Below are 17,574 nucleotides of genomic sequence, written 5' to 3'. Positions count from 1 at the left end.
AGATGATTCGATAGTCCTTGGGAAAGAAGAGCTGCTTATTCCAAACCCATTGGGTAGTGAGGAATACAGCTCTCTTTGGTCTCAGACACCAACGCTGAAGCTGTCAGCTTCCCCGAGGGGGCGTGCAGCTGCAGACCGGGAAGACGCGTCGCCTTGTGTGCTCTCCCCAAAGCTCCAACCCCATCAGCAGGTGTGGCCCCTATCTTACCCTGAAACTCGAGGCTCTTTCTGGAACCTCTAGGTCCCTAAGGAGCAGAAACCCCAGAAAACCCACAGGAGGCCTGGGACTGGTTCTGAGATGGTCTGAGTTCATCAAGGAAGAGTGAAGCATTCTGGGAGTCCACTTCCCTACAAGGCGCTCTACAAGACGTCTCAAAGAGAGAGCAACCTCTCAAAGATAAGTAGAAACTTCACGGTGACCCTGGAACTTTACAATCTCTCGGGGAGTCCCCTAAAGACACAGGTCCACTGGATTTGCCCTGTTGGAACCCACTCTGGAGTAGTCTGGAGAACACAGACTATAAATGCCCAAGAGACCAGCCTTGCTCACTGGAAACTGCTCACCACCTGCCCAACTGTAAGTGAATGTGTGTATGTTTGTGTGGGCAATTTGGCAGTCATTGCTCTAGCATCTTACATCAGCCGATTGCTCACCTAGCTTATGCCAATGTCTACCTCTTGTTTCTGGCCTGGGCTCAGTTTCTCTGGGGTTTCCTTAGCGCACTGTTAGCAACTCCATTTGGGACTGACCGTATCTGGGAATGCCAGGTTGCATCTTGTGGTGGTGAAGTGAATACAGACTCTGGAGTCAGATGCCTGGATTTAAATCTTGGGTCTACGGCTTCTCAGCTGGGTGACCTAGGGCCAGTTTCTTCTCTCTCTGCCTCAGTTTCTTTATCTGTAAAACGGGATGTAATGGTACCGACATTGTAGGACTGATTTAAGAATGTAAGTGAGATAATCGGTGTAGCTGACTGCACTTTTTCATTTTGGCTTTACATGAAGAGGAAATAAAGCAAAAGTAAAATGTTTAAAACAGGAGGAGGACATTCTTGGTAGTAATAGTTAACGCTGGCTTGGATTACTAAAAGAAGGCGTGGAGTTAACTTACAACAGAGGAGAATTCTTCTTTTGAGATAATTGAGGTGTTCTCACTTAGTGATAGGCAATGGAGCGAATGACCGCTCACCATTCCTTCTAGATTCTCCTCTAACTCCTGACTCAGAGGCTGGATGGTGGGGTTGGAGGAAGCCCCAAGTCCTGCTATCATGGCAGTGGGAAGCCAGAAGGTCTAAGAGCCGATCTCCCAAATGTGCCGATTAACTGTCGGCTGAAGGGTAGGTACAAGAAGACAGCTTGAGAACCGCATCCCTCTTCTGCTCCATCCTTATGTTTCTGTTGCACAAATGCAGCAAAATGAGTAGCAATATTTTCATTGAAAATATGCCTCATGCAAATCAGTTTGGTAAATATGGAATTTAGCCTTTATAAAAGAGCACCTGTTCCCCTCCCCTTCCTCCATTTAATTTTCGCATTCAGATGTGCTCTGCTCTTGCGTAAGCCTAGCCCCATACATTACGACAAGAGCAGACTTGCTGGTTTTGAATCCAGCCAAACACACACCCCTATTTTCCGAGCAAAATCTTCTCTAAAAATTGGAGGCACCTGCATGTTGGTTTTCTAGGGGGCCTGAAGAATATTTCCATGGGAGTGAAATACATTGACATTTTAAAAACATGAGAACTGCTCAGAGTGGATAGGGATCCTCATGGATGGAGAGAGGGCCATGGGCGGCTATGAGTGTGGGTCCCATCTGCCCAAGGCCTCAGGGCAGCAGCGGCTCCAGCCCCCTCTGGGTGTGGTGACGCTTGGGTTAACTGCTCTTCTCTGCGGAGAAGCTGCGATTTTCACTCAGTTGTGTTTTGGTCTGGGTGGTTTCCTTTTTCCCTCACCATCAGAGGGATATTTTAAAATCACAAACAGAACCTGGGGAGAGGAGGCCCAATTTGACACCTTTGAACCTTGATGGGGCCACTTTATAGATTCAGATTTAGAGGGATTGGTGGGTGGGGATTTGCAACCCAGGAGAGCCTTTCAGTGCCTTTCAGAGAGGGACACAGAATCCGAGTTTCCTGAAATGGTGTTTTTTGTGTGAGACCTGTCAATAGAAATATCAAACTGTGAATATACAATTGAACTTTATTATCCCTTTTGATTTTGTAACTACATAGGTATGACAGACAGAAGCCGGTTTGAAAAGAAACTCACAATTGCCAGCGTGCCCCTTGTGTGAATCCCACGGCTGGAAGTTTTTCTGTAAATCGGCATCTTCAGGTAGGGGCTGTGCAGGTGCCTCCCACTGACTTTGGAGATATGTTTTAATTAAGGAACATGAAATCTCTTAACTTTCCATTACAGGGTGGAAGTGCCCTTGTGTTCTGAAATGCAGCTCTAGAGACGCCATTGTGGGGCTCCATATTTACTCTCTGCACAACTTTCATTTCAAAGATTCTTACTTTATGAACCAAAGGGTTTTTTCCTTTCTTTCTTTTCTTTTTTTTCTTTCCACTTATCCCTGAAATGGACTAAACCTGGAATGCAAGAGTCAAGCTGTGCTCTTTCTGCCTCTGACATCGTTAGAAAGCCAAAAGGTGGGAGCTGGCCTTCAAATGGTTGGCCTCAAAATGAAACTCTTGCCCCACTGAGGGATTCAGAGAGTTGGAGCCAAGGCCTGCTCTACCCGCAGGATCAGGAGTCAGACCCAAGGGCCACACTCTTCCTGATGCTCTCCATTGCTTGAAGGAACAGGACGTGGGGCTCCTTACGTAGCTCAGGCTTGGAATTAGTTGTCTAATTCTTTCCTCCCCGAAGCCTACAACTTGGTAAAAGAGAGAATTTCACAGACTCTTTGTGAATGGAGTTGCTACTAAGGATGCTTTCAATTGAAACCATTTTAGTGGAAGTTGCTAGAAGTAACATGGATTGGTAAAGTGAGAAGCACACCAGCGAAGGGTCACAAAAACCATGGCCAAGGTAACTAGTGTGACCTGAGACCAGGCATTTGATCTATTTCTGCTTCTGTACAATAAGAGGCTGGACCAGATAATCTACAAAATATCCTTTTGATTCTAAGATTCTGTGATGGAAACGCCTGTAGTGAGATGTCGAGCAGTTAATAGAACCACAGAGAAGGTATCAAATATAGCCATCGCCAAGGATGCCCTCCAGAACGATGGCAGGACACCTCTGGAAAGGAGAGGGGAATAGGATTGAGGTGACAGACAAAGGGGATTTTAGCTTTATCTGCAATTTCTTTCTTTTTTTTATTTACAAGGAGCCTGCACTCTCATATTAATTGTGCAGTTAAAACTAGTTTGAAATCCAGAAAACTCTAAAATAAATTAAGTTAGAATGGGCCAAAATGCGCCCCCCAAGCAAGTTGCAAAACAATGCATACTGTATGGTATTACTTATACAAAATGTGCTTACACTTATAACTATTCTATATATTTTATACAGGCAAATATATGGATATGAGTGTACAGAAAAAAATGTGGACGCATATATACCAAGCTGATGGCAATGGTTACTTGAGGGGGTGGAAGGTGTGTGTTGGGTAATGACAGTTAAAGAACATTTTAGACTTATCTGCAGTGCTTTAAGGTTTTATAGGAGGAATGTATTCATATATTTCTTATCTAATGAAATCATACAGTCTATGCACAGGAGATTTTAGGGCAAAGGACGTGTGTATGTGTGCATACACACACAACCTTCACCCAGAATAAGAAGTTCAGTATAATGGGAGAAATTCCAAATGTGTGAACAGTCAACAACTGGAGAAAAATGCTTAGGCGAGCTGTCAGCAAGCTCAGCTCACCTCCTCCGGAAAGCCTTCTGTAACCATTATGTTCACATTGACCTTGCTGGTCTTGAATGTCTACCTTCAACATCGCCTCTCTCCTCACCACACCTCTTCTCCCTCCCAGCGTCTCTTTGGGTCCAGCTTTGTAGATCCCTGAAGCAGACACTATGCCAACACTTCATGCAAAGTCTCCACCTCGGAGGCACAAGCCTGAGGGTCTGACACTGTTTGCCATTCTTCTCCTCCCTCTGCTCACCCCAACTCTGAAGGCCTACCTCCCCCACTTCTCTGCCATAAGCATCCCCTGGGGGGCATACTAACGTGCCACCACATCCGAATCTCAAGGCCAGGGTGCCAGGCTTCCACAGAGGTAACCAGCACCCCAGGGACGCTTATGCCTGGTTCAGTCAGCAAACACTGCTCTGAGGTCTGACGTGGCCCCCGCGTTACACCGAGGAGAGAAAGAAAACACATGCCTCTCTCATGTGGCATGTACTAAGAATGACAAACTATCCTACATTCACAGATCTGGAAAGGAAAGGCATTTGGCATTAAGCATCAAAACCTTTAGAAAGCTCATAGCCTTTTATCCGGCAATGCCGCTTTTAGGCATCCTGATGAAAAGAATCAGAAATGAAGATAAAGATTTATGTATAGACGTTCATCATGCAGTTGTTTATGGTTAAGTATGAAAGTGGTTAAATGAAGTGTGATTCTTCCATGTAGTGGTACTACACAGCCATCCAGAAAAGGAAGGTGCGTGGTTATGCTTACGGCTGCATAACCAGGAAATAATCAGGAATCAAAACTGTATCAGAAACATGATCTTTCTGTAACCAGAAAAAGACAGGGAAAAAAGGCCGAAAGAATATAGGGGGAGGGGATGATTAGCAAAAAGAGAGGTCCTAAAGAGAGAAATACCTGCGAAAGCCACAGTTAACTGACAGAAATCAGCCGTCAGCCCTTGGCGTTCTATCCCATGAGTACCAGTGATAAAGACAAACTGTGCGGACAATTCGGTTGACGATGTGGGAGGCGGAATATCACACAGCTGCTTTCCCCACAGCTGTATGGCTTTGCAGTGTTGACAGTTTGAAAAACGAGAAGGAGGAATAGGAAATAAAGCCCTGTCTTGGGCGGGGAAGTACACAGATGGGATGTGACCCACACAGGGAGCCTTGGTTTGGTTAGTAGAAGGTACTGATTTAGCTTGAATTCCAGACCTATAATTTCTATTTTTTAATGAAATTTCCGTTATTTGGAGTTTTTCTCCCCCTGCCCCCCCAGGGCTTCTAAGTGTTTTTTTTTAAACCAATATTTATTTCTATACGTTTTGTTTCATGCTTTGAAAAATCTCCATAAACAAAATCACTATAATGTACATTTTCCTCTGGAGAGTCTACACCCCCTACCCAAATGATCTTCTTCTCACCACCCCAAAATGGTAAGGAAACTGTTAGTATTGTTGAAAATCCAAGCTGGTATACACAGGAAAAGCGAAGTGGTGGATTAAGTAATTATTTAGTGAATTTAAGCTTGGTAGACAATCTGTCTAACTGATAACGGAAGATGTTTTTTTTTTCTCAAAAGCTGTCTTCTTTTTTCTTTCTTGTGGCCAAAAATATGTGAATGATGGCCTCAACTCTCCCTTTTGCTTTGGCCAAAATCGTCTTGTTACTGCAACGTAGGTCAGATGTCAAGTAATTAAGAGAATGATATTAACACATCAATTCTGAGAATTCTCTGTTTTATGAAAGCATCTATTTTAGAACTCTTGCAGGTGGCTGCAGCTCACAAAGCCTGTCAGATGTACTGGATGCAAAAAGGTTCAAGGGCTGCTTGTGTTTTTCAAATGTTATCCAAGGAATCTTTTCACAAATCCAGGCTATTGTTCGACATAATTTTCTTGGCTCTTGGGGACTTAAATGCAACTGAACAATTTTAAAGAAACCAAAATATGACAAAGGAAATAATAGTCCCCTTTTATAAAGCATTCTCTTCTTTTTCTTTCCCTCCCTCCTCCACCTTCCAGCCACTGCCCTGGGCTGGCGGATGCAACTTATGTCTGAGAATGTTTGAAATTTTAGGGTTTTGACTGCACTGGTTTAACAGAATGTCCGAAGCACTACGCACATATTAGATTACCATAAATTAAAGAGCTTTTATTTTTTTTTAGTATATGAAGACATTGAAAAGCAGTGTATGGCTGGGTCAGGCACAATTGATTGGTTTAGTACCAACTTGGCAGTGAATCTAATCTCCATAGAGTGAGGTGCTCAGTGAATGTGATAGCTGCTCTACGCTGAGCCAAGGAAAACTACTTTAAATAATTTCCATCTTGGAAGTTATTTGTGAATTTCAAAAAGCAAATAGCAATACATCTACTTCTTCCATTTTACTTTGCTGTTTTTCTCTTCTTAATCTTCCAAAGCCTTCTCATTACTTTAAAAAATCTTTTGAGTTCTATTTTCTTGTTCATCTTATATGTAATAATAATGATGGTGATAATTGATATTTATTAAGTAATTAATATATGCAGGGTGTGGAACTAAGCACTTTATACGTATTAATTCGTTTAAAACTCATAGTAGTCTTATGAGGTTAGTACTGCTATTATTTCCATTTTCCAGATGAGGACATTTGCCCAAGGTCCATAGCTAACAAGTGGCAGAGCCAGGTTCAGGACCCAGGGTTTCGAGTTCTGACACCAGGCTCTTATGCTTAGTACAAAGTGTTTTTTCATTGTTTTATTCATGTATTCCTTTAGAATTCCTTGACTTGACTTGCCTCTAACCTTCGTTCATTTCACAGTAGAGCCATTGAACACTCATTTGTAATTAAACATAAGTATAGCAGACTTGTGATACCTTCATGGGGTAAGAAAGGCAATTCTCCCAGCAACTAAAGCTCATCTAAGAGGTTTGTTCTAAGGAGAATGAGTCCAGGAAACTACAACAGAGTGTTTTCCTCCAATATCCCCTCCTACCACTACCTTCCATGACATGAGAAGAAAAAGCTATCAGTACAGAGAAAAATGGAGACTCTCTCTAATTCTGGCAACGAGAATATCACAGGACAGGCAGGAAGTGAGTGAAACCCAAACTAGAAACAGGCTAGTTTTGGAGGCTGGTAGAGATAAAGGCTTGATCTAAAACTTAGTCAACAAAGTAAAAAGGAGAGTTAGGAGCAGCCAGGGCAAAACCCCAGGTCAGCTCAGCAGCAAGACAAGAAGTCGACACCGAGCAGGGGTTAATGCAAGAAAGAGTTTGTGTACAAGTCCAAGAATGAAGGCTGCAGGGGTTGACGTGAGTCCAGGTCAGGAAATGAAGGTGAGGAAGCCATGACTCGCCTTCAGCCCCCGCAGGCCACAGTGCCTGCAGCAGGGCCTCCCCTGGAGGCTCCACCGTCTTTCTCTTCCTGGTGTCGTGTTCCAATCATGAAGCTCGATCTGCTAATCCTGGTAGATAGTCCAGATCCTATGTGAAAAAGAAAGAAAGAAAAAAATGTTTGAGAATGTAAAAGAGCTTAAATAGAGCAAATTGAACTTTCACCAATTTATTTTTTCTGTAAGAACAGCCATTAGAGAAGGATAATGAAAGTTGAAATCTTCATATTTATAAATTTCTGTGTCTGGGGTTTGCAAGGTTTCTAAAGACGGTCATTTGTCAGCTCTGGGTGACATCAGCTCAACTATGATGGAAACCACAGCTGGGTCAAGGCATGGTCATGGATATGCAAGAAAGAGACAGAGCCCATGGCTTCCAAATAAATTAGGAGCCTTCCAGGTCAGAAATCCACGACCCCAGGGCACAGCCAAATCTAAGAACTGAGAGAAATAGTCAGGGCTTAGAAGCGAGCTTGGGTGGCGGGATGCACGCCCAAAGCGTTCTTTGTCATTCTGGCACAAAGATGGTGCCTCAGAGGTACCAATTCAACCTCTGACGAAGCTCCTTCTTACCTTCAGTTATTTGCTGCTTCTTTTTGACCATAAAAGTGATAGTTATTAATTGATCATTAGACAAATTAGCTTCAATTCCAGACTCTTCCTTCACTCTCACCATAGCACTTCAGCACATGATTTGGTTTCCCACAGAGACCAACAGAATCGCTAATACTGCCGATATTTGACCAAAATCACTGTATCACCTTGCTTCCTGTGGAAATTAGACTTTATGCTTCCTATTCTCCCAAGAGGTAAGAAAGCATCAGAATGAAACAATATAAATCTGCATAAAGTATTGCTCTAATCTTATGCGTCTAAGTTTACAAGCCAGGTTTATGGTTTCTCATTATTTGGTCCTGGAAAACTACACAAATTATAGACGAAATGCCACCAAATGAACTTGGGTTATGGCTGGATTTTCCCTGAAATAGAGTACAAAGTTTCAGAACTTTCAGCACACAATCCTATCAATTATCCCTTTCTCTTAAAGAAGCCATTATTAAAGCAGGAGCATAGATATTCATGTCTAATTGCAATGGCTTAATGTGCCATTTAGAGGAAGACGTAAATGAAAATGAATACCTGGGGTCAGTGTGACGCATTTGATATTAGGCTCTTAGAAAGAGACTAGTACCCTTAGAGGACTTATAATTTAACCCACTCAATTTAAAATAAGAAAACAGAGACTTAGAAAGGGTGGCTGGCTTGCCCAAGGTTGCACAACCACTTCGAAATAAAGCTCAGACTAGCTTAGAGCTCAGGTTTCCTCTCACATTAAACTCAGTCTTGGTTTCCTCTTGTGTTAAAGGGCTGAGATAGGTAATCCCCAGTGAGATCCCTCCCAGCTTTCAAATATTCTGATTTCCTAGGTCTGAGTAAGCCTTCATGCCAGCATCAGACACTGTCCAAGCTTCCATGCAGCTCTGACCTGGGAGGCATAGCAGCTTCGGCATCAGAGCCTTCCCCTTGCAGCCCAAGCAGGTCATTCACAAGTCTTCAAGAGCACGAATTCCTCTCCATGGTCATTTGTGGCGTTGGGTAAAAATCTTTGAGCCTATACCCCACTCACTCTACCAAGTACCACCTCTTGTTCAAATCCTTTCTTTTGATCAGGAAGTCTTGCCCTTTTGGCTAGAGTCTGTGGCTCCTCCCCTCTGACCCCAGCTCAGAGTGCCCTGGCATGCTGGCCTGGCCCCCAGTACTCACATCCCTCCCGACCCAACTGGGGGCCTTGGAGGGACCCTGGGGTCGGAGATGGCTACGTAATTTGCGGGTCCCAGTACAAAATGAAAATGCAAGGCTTCTTGTCCATAATTTGTAGAGTCCAGTGCAAAATGAAAATGCTATTAAAGATACTAAAATATAAAGCTTTTTCCTTTCTTCTATGACCTTGTTCTCTCAAGTTGTTTTGGTGTTTTTTATTTCTTATTTAATGTCATTCTAACGAAAGAAAAATTAAAATTTCAAATGATTGGCGTGAATTTTACTGTTCATCTTTATATTGCACAATTCCGTTTTAAATGCAAATATAAGAACAATCAACTTGTATGTGGAATCACTGAAATGGCACAATTTGTGTTTCCCACCTCATGCATGCATATGTATTCGATTCTTACCAGAACCATGAAAATGCTGCACAAAACTACCTCAGTTCTTTATTTTGCTTCTTGTTTGATACACTCACATTCTACCAATACTTTCTATCTTCAGCTTACTGATGCGTGAGGAAGGACGGAAAGGAAAAAGAATTGTGGGTTGCCCTATCCTTCTCTTTCCTTCAACGTCATCATTTCCAGCACAAGTGGTTAGTTAATAAGGAAAGTAATATGGGTAAGAAAGAATATGATAGTGTTCCTTGGTGTTTCTTAGAACACTATTTCCTTCTTTCTGTGTTAGAAGCAAGTTCTGCTTCAAATAGAAAGTGTGGCCTCTTGCGGACGTCAGCACCCCGATTGACTCAGTCATAGATTGAACGTTCTCACCTTGTAGTGGAGTCTCATGGAACTCCTATGCGTCATGGGTTCACAGGAATTCTGTGCTCATGGAACTTCGTGAATGCTGTATGTAAGAGTGGACACGCATATTGCGATATGTCCTCTGCTCACACACATGCTCCATTGCCCCATTCGACTTCATTTACAAAACACAAGTTCAAAGATAAAACTATTCCGAATTTCGTGATGGCAACAGCAGAGCATTGAACCAGCATGGGACCTTTCTGAGTTGGGGCTCCTGTGCAACTACACAAGTGGCACATTCATAAAGTTGGCCCTGCCTGGGATACATGTTATTGTGCAACTAGGAAATTATCCAGTGACATCCTGAAATATAGGGACCTACACTACTGTGACCAGAAGGGTAGCAGACAAAGACCCTATAGCATAGAACCAGCAAGGATCCTGTTTACACAATGGGGCAAAATTCCAGGTGAGTGCTTCTGGGCTTCAGAGCTGAGATAGGTCCGCTTGTCTAACTGGCGCTCCAGGACGCTTGCTCAACGGCCCCTCAGAAATCCTTTCCTGATCCATGAGCCCCAGCACGTCCTGGACGATGTGACAACCTTAGAAATGCTTCTAATGACTTAGACAGCCAGGGGACCCAAAGCCCCTTTCGTTTCCCTTCCTGCTCCTCCTTTTCCTTCTTCTTATTTTCTGAACTAAACTCATGTTTTGCAGTCCCTGTCTGCAAGAATGGAACAGAGGTCAGTGGCCTACAGGAAGGGCTTCGACCTTAGAAACAGAAAGTCCTGTTTGCCTTCCTTAGTTGGGGGAAGGGAGGGATAGGCAGTGGGAAATACCTTCCATTCCTCCCCTTGAGTTTCTACTCCAGGCTGAGCAGGAGGTACTTTCTGGTATCTTCTTGCAAAATGGCAAATCATAAATCAGAGATTAAGTTTTTGGCAGGTTGCCACTCCCATTGTTTGCTGGATCACGCAGCTGTTTGTAGAATCAGAGTTAAGGAAGGGGTTTCTCATCAGAGGGAAGAGGGACAGCAAAATTGAGAGAGGATATCGAGACAGAGCTCAATATGAAAGAGAAGGCCTATACTGGTGTGTCACTTTCTCAACCACCTTGTATACAAGGAGATATTTTTATCCCTAGATTTTTGAAGCAGAGGATTGTGACTTATCAAAGTTAAAATTACACTGATTCTTTGGAACAAATTTTATGATTATATACCGATTTTTGTGTAAATCAAACCAAAGCACAACCAGTGATCTGAAGGGCTTGGGCAACTTTTGACCAATGCCTTTTCCCGATAGTTATCTAAAGAATTAACCCAATATTCTCATTACTAAGTACCAGAATTTGTATATGAAAGCTGTCCATTGCGCATATCTACATATTGATGTGGAGTGCTATCTATGATGTAGAGTATTGTCCATTAAGAGAAAATGGTCTTAAAGATATTATACATCTATATATCTAGTATCTACATCTATATTTATATATATAAGATATACATCTCTCTCTATATGAGAAAATAGAAAATATAAACAATTTTAGCAGCTCAAAAGCCTTCTTTGATTGGATAAGAAATCTCACGTAACCTGATTTAAGTTGCCAATTTCAATCATTTTTCCTCCTGTGAGAGAGGCAGTCACGTAAACTGATCTAGTTTGGCTGATAGTTAGCAGTTCCAGAAATCCTACACACAGAGTGCTTTTTAATAAAAATGTATACAGGATTGGAATGTTGATAAGACATTTGCAAATGTATATAGAAATATGATAATTTATACTATTTTGTGATAAGACTCCAGGTTGGCATTAGTGATGCGTCATATGATTGCATTAATTGCAAAGAAGAAACTCAAAATGGCATAATTGTGCCTGATACTCAAGTAATAGAAATGGAATTTAAAGTGTTGTTAGAAAATGGAAAATGTTACTGGGGTGAAAAGGCTCTAAAAACACGAGTGCAAAACCAAACCACTAGCACATGTAACCCTTTCAAGGTCGTATGAAGTGCATAGCAGAGCTCCCACGAACACCCATTGACCTGGACAAGGATAAAAGTCCAGTAGGAGGCAAGTATCAACCTCCAGTGAGGCATCTCTGATGAGAGGATGGTCACATGTCGTAATACCCTCGCATCATTAGGTCATAAGGAAATATGCTGGCATCTTTGGTCTATGGCAGCCTCGCAGAGCGATTCCTGGCTGTCTTAGTATCAGGTGTAGCATCATGCAGTGGTCCGGAGCGTGGTCTCTGCACACCAAACCACCTCAGTTCAAATCTCGGCTCTGCTGCCAATTAATTGTGTGTCCTTGAGCAAATCGCTCTGCCTCTCGGTGCCTTTCAAGATGCGGAGTCATTCATTCAGAAACCGGTGTCTTTCTTCGACTGGTTATAGGGTTTGAATGAGTCAGTACTTGTAGAACTCTTGAGATAGTGCCTGGCACATAGTAAATGAGACATAAATATTTTTTTAAGTAAAAAAAATTTTTAGTTGGTTATGAAATGTGTGCATGGTGTTTTTCTATAGTCAATATAAGCTCTAGAGAATCATCCTCTGGGAAGTCTGCTTAGTTATAGAGGGGTTATATATCCTATTCAATCTCAGTGAATGGAGTGGAGATATGAGTTCTACCCTGGCTGACCACACCCTCAACGCAGGTGATTTTCCCTCACCCACAGCCCTGCTGTTGAGGTAGGCCCAGGAGGCCATGTTTGCAGCTCTGCCCACAGCCAATCGGACCAGAGATAAAATCCTGACTAAATCTGAACAAAAAGATTCTCCCTCCAAGACATGTGAAATGGGAGAACTGAAATCTTGACCAGACTAACTTTCGGAAGCTGAAGTTCAAGGTCATGTAGAATCAGAGGTGGGGTGAGCAGCATAGCAAAGACAAAGTCACACACCAGCATCTGTTATGGAGGAGCACAAACCAAGAGCCGTCTACAGGAAGCCAGTCCCTGAGATTCTCCCGGGTCTTTAGAATATATCCTCTTTTCACTCAAGCTAGTTAGAATGGGTTATTGTGCCTGGCAACCCTGAGACAGTGCTAGAACTCATGCTGGGAAACGATTATTGAGCACCTTCTGTTGTGCCCAGCACTGGGCCGGATGCTGAGTGTGAAGAAGGACTGGAAAGAACTTCAATTTACTGAGATGCTCAAGGGGCAGGCAGTGCTGGGCACTTCGATATGTCATCTCTCTAAAGATTTCCGGTAATCCTAGTACATCAACCTTGTCCCCTGCTCATTGGGAAAGACACTGAGGATTAAAGAAATTAAAGGCTTTCCCAAGAAATGGTAGTTAGAATTTTATTTCAATTTATCCAATTCTAAGTCCCAAGCTCCTTCCGAAAAAATTTTAAAAGTCTGTTCAAGAGCACGCACATGAAAATGTGCACCCTGTAGCTCTAATTCTTCATATTATCCCAAATGCATTCAGTGACTGCAGTGAGCAACATTATAACAAGAGAACCAAAGACAGCTGGCCTCTGCCCGCTTCCATTCTAGCTGGCAAACCAAGGCCAATAAATGTAAGGTCTTAGCCTTCAATGCAGGAGAGCATTTTAGCGGTAGGGGAAAGAATAAGTGCAGAACTGGGTTGAACTTGGGTGAGGAAGTTGAGGAATTTCCCTTCTGTAATGATTAAAGTAAGAGGAAGCTGTCGGTTCATCTGGGCTCAATCTAACAACTTCCCTATTGTCAGGAGACCCCAGGGAAGTCTCCATGTGGAAGTCATCTCTCCCTTCTCTCTATTCCCACAGCACTTGGTTACTATCACGTTTGTGGGTTTTTGTGGTTTTTTTTGAGGAAGATTAGCCCTGAGCTAACATCTGTGCCCATCTTCCTCTATTTTATATGTGGGATGCCTGCCACAGCATGGCTTGATGAGCGGTGCGCAAGTCCTCACCAGCGATCCGAACCCGCCAACCCCGGGCCACCGAAGTGGAGCATGCGAACTTAACAGCTATGGCACCAGGCCACCCCGTTACTAACATGTTTCTTGCATCTAAAAGTAGATATCTGTATTAGATGCATTCTGGAAACTCTTTTCCAGAATTGTGCAAGCCAGAACAGCATTCTGAGATGATATCATTTTTAACAGATGTCTGTGTAAACAGTTTGTTGAGAAATCTCAGCTCTTTGGCATGTGAATAGTAAAGAATTCTGTTTTACAAGAATTGACACCAACTATACTATGTTCACACTCCCTAGTTCGTTTTACTATGGGAAGTGGTTCCCTTAATGACTACTTGGCTAGATTGCATACATTTTTAGACATTTTGGATTATTAAAACAAAACAATCTCCCTCCAGTCCTGTTCTAAAAGTTCAACCCCAAGTTTGGTTTGAAATCATCTCCTGCCCTTCCCCAGCCCAGGGTAGAATTGTACTGGTGGCCAGGGAGGGCCTGACTCTCAGCCCCCTCCTCCGCCTCCTTCTTTTAGATGCTAGTTCCCCAGCTGTGCTTGTTGGGGGGTGGGTAGGGAAGCGTGAAAGGGAGAGATGACTCCTTTAACAGGCCGGCCTCCAATTCTCTGCTTGGTTGGCTGTATCTGCTGTTCGCACTCGACATCTTGGGTTTAGGATGGACAGGTCGTAGCTTCCACATGGCTCATGGCAAGGGGCTTATTTTCATGCAACTAGCTTGAGCCCCATGCCATATTTAGCCATATCTACCAGCTGACTCTGAGCTGGGGGTCTCCAGCTGCATTTCTCTGATGTGTGCACCTCCTGTCCTTGCCCTCCCTGAAGCACTGATGCTGACAGAACTGTAGGTCCCAGGATCATCTACAATTTGTGGCGAACTCTCAGGCCTCTGGGCAAGCGAGGGACCTATCTTCTACCCTCATCCAGGAACATGACTGACATTCACCCATTCTCTTTTCCTCTGCTCTGGTATGATAGGGGCAGATCCGCAAACCTAGTAGCTGAGTAGTCAGTCAAGCAAAGAATGAAATGTTGGTCTTGTCTTCTTGTAGATGCCCCCATCTTTACAAGATCCTGATGGGGCCCTTTTTCTTTGGGCTTTGGGTAAGGAAGGAAGTAGCTCTTCTTCTCCTATTGCTGTACAAAGACTGAAATCCCCAACATCTCTCTCTCCAAAGAGTGTGACTCATTCTCTTTAAGAGCTGCTGGGAGGTGCCAAGCCCCACACAGGAGCAGGCCACTGCTCTTAAGATGAACAAAAGGAAGTTCCCACTGGACATTCTGTCAAAACGAATTAGTCACCAACATACCCAACACACCCTCAAGTCTAAGTCAAACAATAATAATACGTTTACTTGTATAATTTTAATGTCTCTATGACATTTTTGTAAAATTTTATTTTCATCAGGTGATATTTTTGCTCAGGGGCAGTTATCTATGATTTGTTCTGGATAAGGCATGCCCACTGGGGATATTACCAGAAAAGGAAAGTGGGAAGGAAGCGGGAGAATAAATATCTATTATTTCATGAGGGTCGGTGGATAAATGGTCATTCTGCCTTGTTCTCCCTTGACTAACACACACACGTGCACACACATGCACCTCCTAACTCAGGGATGGGGGAAGCCGTTTCTCCTGCAACACTTCACCTCATCTATTTTTTTTTTTAAGTATGATTTTTGGTGAGGAAGATTGGCCCTGAGCTAACATCTGTTGCCAATCTTCCTCTTCGTTTTTTTTCCTTCCCAAAGCCCCAGTACATAGTTGTATATTCTAGTTGTAGGCCCTTCTAGTTCTTCTATGTGGGATGCCACCACAGCATGGCTTGATGAGTGGTGTGTAGGTTCATGCCCAGGACTCAAACCCACGAACCATAGGGCACCAAAGCAAAGCTCAAGAACTTAACCACTCAGCCATGGGGCCGGCCCCCTCATCATTTCTTTTATACAATCACAAGAGACATGGGTCCTGACACCAATCTTTAGGGGAGAACCAGGGAAACAAATCTGGATGAGAAAGAAGAAAAGATATGGAATTTCTTATAGGCAATACTTTTCTGTATCTTTTTATGATTTAAGATGGTATTTAGGATGGTATATATGTTATTTGCTTTGAGTCTGAATTCAAAAATATTATGTAATACTTACTATTACAATTGTATAATAATTCATTGGGTTTTAAAATATTGAACATTAAATCTCCAAACAGTTAAATCTAATAATTGAATTTATTGATAGAAGAGGAATTGGTGGAGTGCGGAACAAATTTTGGACAATTTATTATTTTTTCTTTTAAGACTGTTGTCTTGGTCTGTTCTGGCTGCTATAACAAAAATACCACAGACTGAGTGGCTTATAAACAACAAACATTTGTTTCTTACCATTCTGGAGGCTAAAAGTCCAACATGATGGTGCTGGCAGATTCAGTGTCTGGTGGAGGCCCGCTTCCTGGTTCATGGGCAATAGCTTCTCACTGTGTCCTCACCTAGTGGAAGGAGGGAGGGGGCCTGGGGGTCTCTTTTATAAGAACATTAAACCCATCATGAGGCCCCACCCTTATGACCTAATTGCCTCCCAGAGGCCCCTCCTCTTAGTACCACATTGGGCACTAGAATTTCAACAAATGAATTTGTGGGGGACACAAACACTCAGACCATAGCAACTGTGGTTCCTCTTCCTCTTGTCTTCCCTTTTTTCTTTTCTTTAAAAATGATTTATTAATTTCTCTCCCTTAACTTGGGGTGGCAGGACCCTGGGGCTGGAGTAAAGGAGGCAGTCAGGGCCTGGGAGGTCGATGAGGTTTGTGCGATCTGCAGGGCCCGAGCAGAGGGGTTGGGGTCCAGAGGTTGCTGTCATACAAGGAAAATAAGCAGATAAATATGTGAACAGATAACGGGAGCAAGCTTTTTCACAGTTGGAGAAAGGGGTCATAAATATTGAGAAAGTAAAGACTAAAACGGCCCCTGTAGTGTTGAAATGGAGTAGAAACTATTGGTGTAAACTCATGACTTTTAATATATTTGCATAGATATAGAAATAGACACAAATGTGTGTGTGTGTATATATATATATATAAACATACATACATTTCTGAGCTCTGTCGACTGAGAGGGCTTAGAAGCAATGAGGGCCCGTGGCACCCAGATCTTGTTTCTAAATGCCATTCTCCACTCACAGCAATCAGGGCTCTTTGGAGAAAGGGCTGAGGCAGGCAAAGTACAAGATGAGCCTGGAACGTCTTGTTGTTCCAGAAAATAAGGAACTCTCAAAAAGTTAAGGGGACTTGTCAAAAATCCCACAGAAACCAGCTTGAAGGGGCTCCCACTACCCAAATGGGGGATAATTTGAGCAATAAAATGATGATGTAACGGCTTATGAGCCGTTGAATGAAACGGAAATCCATGGATCTTGCTGATAGGAATAAATAAATAAATAAATGACGGAAAAGGGAAATTTCTTTTTTTCAGTAGAAAGCAAACTAATGGATGTTAGCTTGAAATTAGAAATTAGAAAAACAAAATTTGGCAGCTATTGTGATAATATTTTATTCAGGCAAAAATCATATAAGGGTGATAAAATAAGACGGGCATTTGTCGAGGAAGAGGATATTAACATGATTTTAAGGTAGTGCCTATAAGATACTTCTCAATTACAAAGGAAAAAATAATAATAACTTACAGTGGAGAAACCTGGCAAATACCACCTTAACCAGCTGATAAGAGCTAACATGACCAGTGATGGGACGTATCGATGTTATGTCTTTCCTACCATGATGTACTGAGAAAGACATAACCTCGCTTTGGTGATATTCCTGCCCCAAATGCATCATCTGAATCTAATCCTGAAGAAGTGTCAACAAACTCAAATTGAGGGACATGGTAC

At 42.7% G+C, this 17,574-nt stretch overlaps 1 long non-coding RNA gene across 2 annotated transcripts in view; it reads right to left on the bottom strand.

Annotated features, from left to right (window-relative positions):
• Positions 1 to 6,001: 6,001 nt before the first annotated feature.
• LOC139076816 (uncharacterized) overlaps positions 6,002 to 17,574 on the bottom strand; it is a 35,724-nt gene continuing 24,151 nt past the window's right edge. The window contains exons 2-3 of one of the 2 annotated variants that reach the window (XR_011528800.1): positions 16,074 to 16,177; positions 6,002 to 7,341 (exon numbers count right to left, since the gene is read on the bottom strand). This is a non-coding gene — a long non-coding RNA (uncharacterized lncRNA). The remainder of the gene's footprint in view (positions 7,342 to 16,073; positions 16,178 to 17,574) is intronic. The other variant, XR_011528801.1, reaches the window with a different exon arrangement.

The sequence above is a fragment of the Equus przewalskii genome, chromosome 17 (genome assembly GCF_037783145.1).
Source record: "Equus przewalskii isolate Varuska chromosome 17, EquPr2, whole genome shotgun sequence".
NCBI classification, from domain to species: domain Eukaryota; kingdom Metazoa; phylum Chordata; class Mammalia; order Perissodactyla; family Equidae; genus Equus; species Equus przewalskii.
The sequence above is the reverse complement of the archived record's forward strand: the minus strand, read 5'-3'. Positions and strand labels throughout refer to the sequence as shown.